We start from the raw sequence: 9,110 nt of genomic DNA, 5'->3' as shown, positions 1-9,110 counted from the left end.
CCTTACTTTCTAGCACTACAAGATACTATAGATTCATCTTATATATTTCCTCTCCAGTCCTAGAATCAGCCATTTCTCTGAGGAACTCTGGTTCCTTTCACTGGGGAATGGTATTAGAAACAAAGATCTGGGACTCATTGTTACTGGGGTATTGTTGCTTCTTGGATCTGTCAGTCACAGAGCAAGAACATAGTGTATACTGACGTGTATGTAGAGATATCTATACTCATTTCCATATGTAGCAGCCTATATTTATATTAAGCTGTCCATGAATTCATACTGATATCTCTAATTTCAGACCATTACTACGTAGATCATTCTGGCCTCCTCCCCTGGCTTATCTGTAAACTCCAATAGTGAGGAACCTGAGCCTGTCTTCTTTTAATCAGCAACTTAGATGTATATTGAAGGGTTCAAATGAAATAAATGAGAAAGTGTACTGGAAAGTGGACTGTGCTACATAAGAGATCATTATCAAATTTTCAGTCTTCTCTTCCCCCACCTACTCAGTCCCTGCCCTGGACTGCCCAGGCCTATGCTGTTGTAGGATTCAGTGGAAATCTAACAAAGAATCGAGTGACTTCTGAAAGAGCATTCTGGAAGAGGAACAAAATGAAATGAGGGATCAGCCAGAAGGGATGAATAGCTCAAAGATTAGGACTGTAAAAATATACTTATTTGGCTATACCACCTGTCTGTATAGTTTAAGCCTTTTTCTTCTTTCTTCTCTTAATGTTTCTTATTTATTTCTGAGAGAACGTGAGTGGGGGACCAGGGGTGGGTCTGAGAATCTGAAGTGACGGAGGGTCAGAGAGGATCCAAAGTGGGGCTCTGCGCTGACAGTTAATGAGCCCAATGCAGGGCTTGAAGTCATGAACCATGAGATCATGACCTGAGCCAAAGTCAGACTAAGGCTCTTTGAGTGAGGCATGTCAAATTGAAATGAGTAAGGGAATAACTGAATTCCCTGAAGTTCTCATACACTAAGGAAGACAATACTGCAGTGGTGTGTTGAAAAGGCATCACAGGTATAACAGCATCTGTCCTATTCGTTTGCCTGTCATCTTTTCTGTGTTTTGGGGAAATTTCTACATTAGTCTTGCCTCCTGATAGAAAAACCAGGACGCAAATCCCCCACGTCTCTTGCAGCTCAGATGTAGTTGTATGACCTAGTCCACAAAGATCAGATCCATCTGCACGGTTTAGGATATGGGAGGGAGCAGATATCAGAAAACAGACTCTTCCCAGAACTTCCATTTGCAAAGGAAGGTAGCAGCAGAAGTGGTCCAGTTCTGGGGACAACAGTGGTTACATCCAAGTTGGACTCTCGGCTTTAAGTGTTTGGTTGTGGCGGCGGAAGCAGCAGCAGCACTTTGCCTATCAGGCCGTTGCTGTAACATGCATGTTTCTTGGCGTTATTGCAAGACTGTTTCTCTAGCCTTTCCAACAATTTTGTAACTGATGTATTTTCTGATAAATCCTTTTCGGCTTAAAGGAGACAATGCTTTGTGATTGAGAACCTTGACCAGTATAGACTGGAATAGCAGCAGTTAATGGGAATGGCTAAAATTCAAGGGTATGCTTTCTTTCAGAAAATACTGGGCACTTACGAAGCCTGGGCTAAGTAAGTACTGGAGCAAACTGATAAGATATTTTCCTGCAAGGGAGAATAACTGAATGGAGGCAACTAGAATGCACTGTGATTAAGTGTTAAAACAGTGTTATGTGGAGATGGTTATTGTGTCTCAGAGGATGGAACAATTATCATGATGTGGGGGAGGTGAACATTCAGTTCTTACAAAAGTATGCTTGAATTAAGTTCTGAAATACAACTAGGAATGTATCAACAGATAATACCAACTAAGACAAGCCACAGACTGCGGAAAGATATTTATGATGTATATACTATGCGCAAAGTTTAAGATAAAGAACTTCCATTTCTTCTAGGGAACCTGACCTAAGACACAGGCGAAAAGCAATAGTTGCCATATATGGAATCTAGAAAATAATGGATTCAGTTCAGGAGAGCAGCTAAGTCCCAAGATGAGAGCTGTATATAAGAATTAGAAAGCAATGAGTTCAGATTGAAGCAAAGAAGTTTCCTGGAACAAAAGGAAGACTTAGAGAATACTTAATATAATGAAAGACAGTAAAATAACTGTGGTTATGATAGAGGCCAAAAGTACAAGGGGAAAAAATAATTAAACACCAAAAACCAAAATACTATGTAAGAAAATGTGATCACAGTATAAACTGTGATCTACAGTGAACTGTATCAACTGATAAAGCTGAGGTAACTGTGAATAATAGTTATAAAATAGAATGCAAATGTTACCAACTTCGATAATGTAACTGTAAGAATAGAGACAAAAGTTGAGGGTGGGGGGAGAGTCAAAAGTAAAGACAGGAAATTAATATTGTCATTTTACCTACCAGAGAGGCAAGAATTACTGCTGACAGCCAATAAGAAATAAAGGTGAAAAAATAATATTAGACACTGTAAAGGAAGTCTATAAAAAGAATCCAGAGTAGTAATATTATAATCCTTGAAGGAGGTTGGGAGGGAGGGAAGTGATGTAAACTAAATCCTCATCAGTCTTGAAAACCATTAATTTATGTCTAAAATTAAGCAATCAAGAAACAGTGATATGAACGTACTTTTGAGAGGTATGGAGCCAACTACCAGGAAAAAACACAAAACTGAATGTTTCAGTTAGTTTTCCCTCTGGGAAGCTAAACTTGCCTGTAGAGGTCTATATTGTGATTCTTAGCTTTTCACGATGTCCCTTTTATACTAACCTTAAGAATGACATACAAGAGAACTTTAGTTAAAAAAAAAAAACCTGAAAGGAACAGAAATTTAGTAACAATTTAGAACCAAGTTTGGCTTCTATCATTCTTTTCCATATTTTTACCCTATGATTGATGCCCTGCTTGAGACCATCTGCTCCCTTTGGTTCTCTTACAAAAGAATTTAAGCAATGATCCCAGTGAAACCACTTTTAAATTTCGAGGTCCTTTCTGATCTGTATTCATGTACATATATGCGTTTTACAAAGTTATAAAGGCCCTTTTGGGTCTCAAACTTCCATCCTCTTCTCTCATCGCCTCCAGGAAGTGACCTCACAACCATGTCTTATGAATGGGAGTAAGGTCACTTGGGGAGCACTCTCCTCTAGTGTCCCTTTCCCCACCTGAACTTAAGTCATTCATTCTGACTCTTTGAAAGACATGCTAAGGCTGAGCTCTTCACCCATGCTCTCCATCCTACTTCTTGCCTTTTTGCCTCTTCTACATCTTTGGTCTTTCTTCCTTACTTTTTGTTTTGCCTGTAATCAAACTCAAACCATTCTTACATTTAAAAACAAATCCAAAAGCGGTACCTTCTTTCATGTGCCTCAGAAATCTCTCAAAAGAACCACACCCTTACCACTAATTCCTCTTTAGTTGTTTATCATTGCTTTTCTATTCCTCAGCCGCATGCCCACCCATACCTTTTCTACTGAAACTACTGCTTAAGTGACCAGGTATACAAATTTTCATTAAATCTACAGGCCTTTCTTTGAGTCCCACCCTTCTTACTGCTCTGCCATCCTCCCCACTTTAGACTATCTTCCTCTTATTGAAACTTTTTCCTCTTTGCTTCTGACGTTTGTAGAACGTACCTCTCATGGGAATGTGAATTAGTGCAATTAGCTGACAATGTTGTAACAAAACATAAAGGAGTCACAAGATATGAAACAAGTATAATGAATAGTTCTTTAAAGTTTACATATAAACCTTAACATATGAGAAAATAAACTTGGCAGGAATAATACTAAGTGTGACCATTTTAAATGTCCCCAGCTGGCAAACACTGGAGCCACAGACCTAACTTACAGGTATTCAAGACAGAAGTCTTAGAATCAGTAGTAATTGTCTGCCAATTACAAAAAATCAAAAACAGGGGCGCCTGGGTGGCTCAGTCGGTTAGGTGTCCGACTTTGTCTCAGGTCATGATCTCACGGTTGGTGAGTTCGAGCCCCACATCGGGCTCTGTGCTGACAGCTCAGAGCCTGGAGCCTGTTTCAGATTCTGCCTCTCCCTCTCTCTTTGACCCTCCCCCATTCATGCTTTGTCTCTGTCTCAAAAACAAATAAACGTTAGAAAAAAAATTTTAAAAAAAATCAAAAACAAAAAAACCAATTATTTTTAGTCTTTTAGCAAGTACATTCACAGTAATTGGGGGCTTTTCATAATACTGATATTAAAGTGGTTGAGAATAACCAAAAACAGTAAAGGTTTGTGTTCTGTAACTTAACAGCAGAAAGCTGCCCACTGGTGTGTCTTTGAGCTTTACCCTTAAATTAAAATATGGCTGCTCTATAGTGATCACTTCCGCAGTAACCCTTGCCCTTGAACCCAGGTTTGAACTGCACATGTCCACTTAGATGTATGTGAACTTTCTTCCAATAAATACAGTACTGCAAATGTATTTTCCTTATGATTTTCTTAACATTTTCTTTTCCCTCAAAGTATGTAATACATATAATATACAAAATGTTAATCAACTGTTATCAGTAATGTTTCCAGTCAAAAGTAGGCTTACTTAGTAATTACATTTTGGAGGAGTCAAAAGTTTTATTTGCGTATTTTCCACTGTGCAGAGGGCCACGGACTTAACCCCTGCACTGTTCAAGGGTCAGCTTCACATCAGTAGACAAAGTCATTAAAAACATTAGCTTGAATTCTCAGGTATACCAATTTCAGTGATGTGAGGTTTAGGAGAAAAAAGCTCTTTGACACTTCCTCATTCAGAGAAATATTGAGTATAAAGACTTACCTCAATGAAGGAAAGGCCAGACACAGCTGAGACAGCATTCTCTCTCTGTCTGCATCCATGTCCTTAATCTGGTTTCCCACTTACATGTCCAACCCAATACTTCATTTTTTATTAAGCATTTGAGTATATATAAACTGCTTGGGATACAATAATGAATTAAATCTCCCTCTAAGAAAGTTAAAAGTTGACCGGAGATCAGAATGAAATAGAGCCAGCCAAGCTATGAATCCAGGGAAATGTCTACTGGAAAAGAAACATGTCAAGCATAGGGCAGAAATAAGCTTCGAACATTAAGTGGTTATTAAGAGTGGAAGCCAGGAAAGGTGTAGAAGCACAACATGGACAAGAGAGCAGGAGCAGAAAGTGATGTGTTAGGAACCACAGCAAGTGTTCAGCTAAGAAATATTAATCAGGGGTATGGTGCCAGCAATGGAGAGAAATCAGCAAATTCAGTATGTATTGGTGACTATTGGTCACGGCCTCTGAGCAATCACATACGACTCCAAGTTCATTTGAATACCTGAGTAGATAAATGCATGGTGTTATCATTTACTGATGGCTGGGAAGAAAAAACAATGTGGAGACAAATCACAAGTTCTTCCTTGACATGCTATGTTCTCCAACCAAACTTCCTTATTCAGCCCACATTTCCCCAAGTCCCTGCCTATTTGAAAACAACATCCCCTCTACCTAAAATGATCTTCTAGCTCCCTTGCCCGCCCCCTCCCAACCCATGCCGACAGTAACCCATCTCTCAAAATTCTCTCCTCTACCACTCATCCCATTTATCCCCGACATTGAATAACTCATTCCTCTGGACTTCCTGGAACTTTATTTCTACCTCTCTTAAGGGATGTAACACCTTCTACCTTGCATTAAATATTATGGAAGTTCTCAGAATGTAAGCTCCTTGTCTAATCCATCTTCTGTTTCTGACAGTATTGTAAGAGTGTTTTATTTTATTTATTTTTATTTTTTTAAATTTTTTTTTTTAACGTTTATTTATTTTTGAGACAGAGACAGACACAGCATGAACGGGGGAGGGGCAGAGAGAGAGGGAGACACAGAAACGGAAGCAGGCTCCAGGCTCTGAGCCATCAGCCCGGAGCCCGACGCGGGGCTTGAACTCACGGACCGCGAGATCGTGACCTGAGCTGAAGTCGGACGCTTAACCGACTGAGCCACCCAGGCGCCCCAAGAGTGTTTTATTTTATACATGAGATGAAGACTTGCAATGTGCAAACATTTAACATTATCTTAATCACAAAGCCTTTACAAACATCAGATTGCTAGAATCTCATTATCACACGTGATTTAAAACAAAACTTAAAGACTCTGACAAAATTCTTTCTGCACTTAGTAGCTGAAATCTAAAGGTATCGACTTCAGAAAATATTCTGAAAAACAGTAACATTTAAATAAGACAAAAACTGCAAATTGTATCAATAGAAATTAAGCAGATCAATTTATTTTTTTGTGTATTTCACAAGTATAATTTTGGAAGGGCTATTTGACAAATTTCAGCATTAACTGCCAACTCTATAGACATGTTCAACAAAAAAGGCATTTACTCTTGGCCCTTTTAACACAGGCAAAGTGTCATACTGCATCACAAATGAGATGCAATAACAGATCTGAAGCCTTATTAATTAGGTGTTTTCTTTCAAATGCAATTTGGTTGGTAAGTAACATAATACAAATATACATTAATGGTTTCATGACCACCAGCGAATGCAGAATAAAACCCACAGGTCTACCTACTTTAAAGGCCCAGACTAGTAAAACAGTATTAAAATCAGGGTTTTTAAATCCTTAGATTAACAATCCTGGAATGAGATTTCTTTGATCCCAATTTTACAAGGAGTGGTGGGGAGTCAGGGGGAGAATGGATATGAGGGAAGACTGGCAGTGCATACGCTGAGTTGTAGAGTTGGGACAGTCACTCAAATTAGTCATCCAGATTAGGATAGTGTTTTAGAAAATTAAAAATGTGTCCTTAATTGTGGCATTTTGGTAAGGATATTCAAGGTTTGACACTTCATCAGCACTAAACATTTAACAAACACCATCTGGAGGCTTAAGAAGTAAGCAAGGATGTGGGGTGAAGTACAATGAGGTGAAAAAGGAAAATGAAAAGTACAAGAAATGTGTTTGAATGCTGGGGAGGGAAAAGGCCACCAAGAGAAACTTGTTTTAGTTGCCACTCGGGTGTGCTCTTCCTATAGGCTCCCAGCCCCTGGATCACCAAACATCAAGTTTACAGCACAATTTAAGTAGAGATTACATTTCAGCTTTGATAAAACCTAATTTTGATTGAGAAAGAATACATGTCCGATTTAGTAAAAAGTATCAACACTCAGAGGTATGGTTTTGTACCATCAAGTAAAAAGAGCAACTAATTCCAACTTTTGAAGTAATAACAAGTAAAGAGAAGCCTCACCAGGCCTGTCTTGATGAATAGTTACGACTTATTTTTAGGTCAGCAGCACAGGAGTATAGAATAACTTGTAAATAGACTGTAAACATGCTACTGCCAGTTCATCAAAACAATCCAACAATCCTAACTATCCCAACATGCCAAGAACTACAATTGTGTTAGTCAGATATAGCCTTCAAAAATGAAATGTTCCTCAAATGGTACTATCAAAGTAAGAGCTACTAGACATGAAACAGGTACTTTATTTCAGATTTAGCCAATTTTCATCAAGTAGTTGTTATCATGAACTTCAGTTCACTTCAACAGTCATTTGCATTAAACAGGACAGTTAGCCATTTTTCAAACCACAACTCTGAAATTAGAGAAATGGAGAATTAAGCTCATCTAGTCAACATCTTCATTCAAGCAATGGTGAAACAGTTTGCAAATATATCTTAAATAAACTGAGATTTGAGGCAGAACAAAAAATAGAAAAATTAAAAGCCTCTATATTCCAAGCACCAATAATGAAGGCTAAGCTATTATACCTACAAAGTCTTATTGACAGGTCTTTCCCTAATGGAAAATCCTGACACTTTAAGCACTGTGACTTTACAGAAGGCAGGTTGGTTTAATGAGGAAACTTACTTTTAATAAAAAGACAATCAACAGTATTTTATTTTGGGCACTTACTCAGTATTTCACAGATCCTCAACAAGTTTTGAGGTAGGTTAAATATTAGCATTATACTTTACAAAATAAAACTTAGGCAAAGGTTGTATCATTTGTTGTAAACTACAGCGTCCTAGAGTCCTATCATGGTCAAGAATAACATGGTTTCCGTGATCTTTCAGATTAATCTTCTCTGATGTAAATTTAGTGGTGACAGCTTGCAAATAGTCACAAAAAAAAAAAAGGAATACTATTACAGAAATTCTACTTTGGGGTATTTCATAATTCTTAAATGGATCCTACAATGATTATATATAGTGAAATAACCTACTTGCTCCCATAACAAATATATTTACATATGACTGACCCTTAAAATTACAAACTAGAACATTACTGATTTCATTGCTTTTCTGCCTTTTGGGGGTAGGTGGAGAAGGAAGATAATCAGCAAGCCTTACACAGCGCTAGGCAGCCTTTAAGTGCAGGTGCTGTGCTCAAGGCACCATTTACAATGATTTGGGGTCATAGGAAAGCAAGTATACAGATGGAGCCAAGATCTAGAAAAGATGCCTAGATCCCAAAAGAGGGATGCCGATGCAGGTCAAAGACAAAGAAAAAAAATGCTATCATCTCAGGCTACTGATCTTCACTGTCATGCTATAGCATTACAACACCAATGGGAAGAGCTCCTAAAAGAGCAGTAACTATATCCCAATAAAGTCTGTTAATTAAATTCTTACTATCTAGATAAACCACAAGTAAAATTAAATTGGTATTTTATTAAAATGACATCTACAGAAGTAAAATATCTAAATATTTTAATACGAGTATGTTCCACCTATCACGTAAATGATTCTAAGTGTCTTAAGTCTAATTCACTTATTAGCTCATTAGAATTACTTAAAATTATTTACCAGAATTCAGCTCATCCTGACATGAGTTCCTGGGCCACGCTGCTCAAGTAAATGTTTCAGTATAAAGTTCCTTTTATTTAAACAAGTGTCAAATATTAGTAATACAGGATTAAGAATGGTTAATTAACAACTAAGAAATTATAAGAAAAACATCATCCTGTTATAAAATATAGCATTCAGTAGAGTAAATTTCAAGAGTGAGGATAGACACCTAAGCTTCTAAAGACTGAACAGCACGGGTGAACAAGATTTGAGTTAAAGCAGCAAGAAAAAAAGGAGGGAGGGG

The sequence above is a fragment of the Panthera leo genome, chromosome B3, assembly GCF_018350215.1.
Source record: "Panthera leo isolate Ple1 chromosome B3, P.leo_Ple1_pat1.1, whole genome shotgun sequence".
Lineage (NCBI taxonomy): Eukaryota > Metazoa > Chordata > Mammalia > Carnivora > Felidae > Panthera > Panthera leo.
This window is presented reverse-complemented; position numbering follows the sequence as displayed.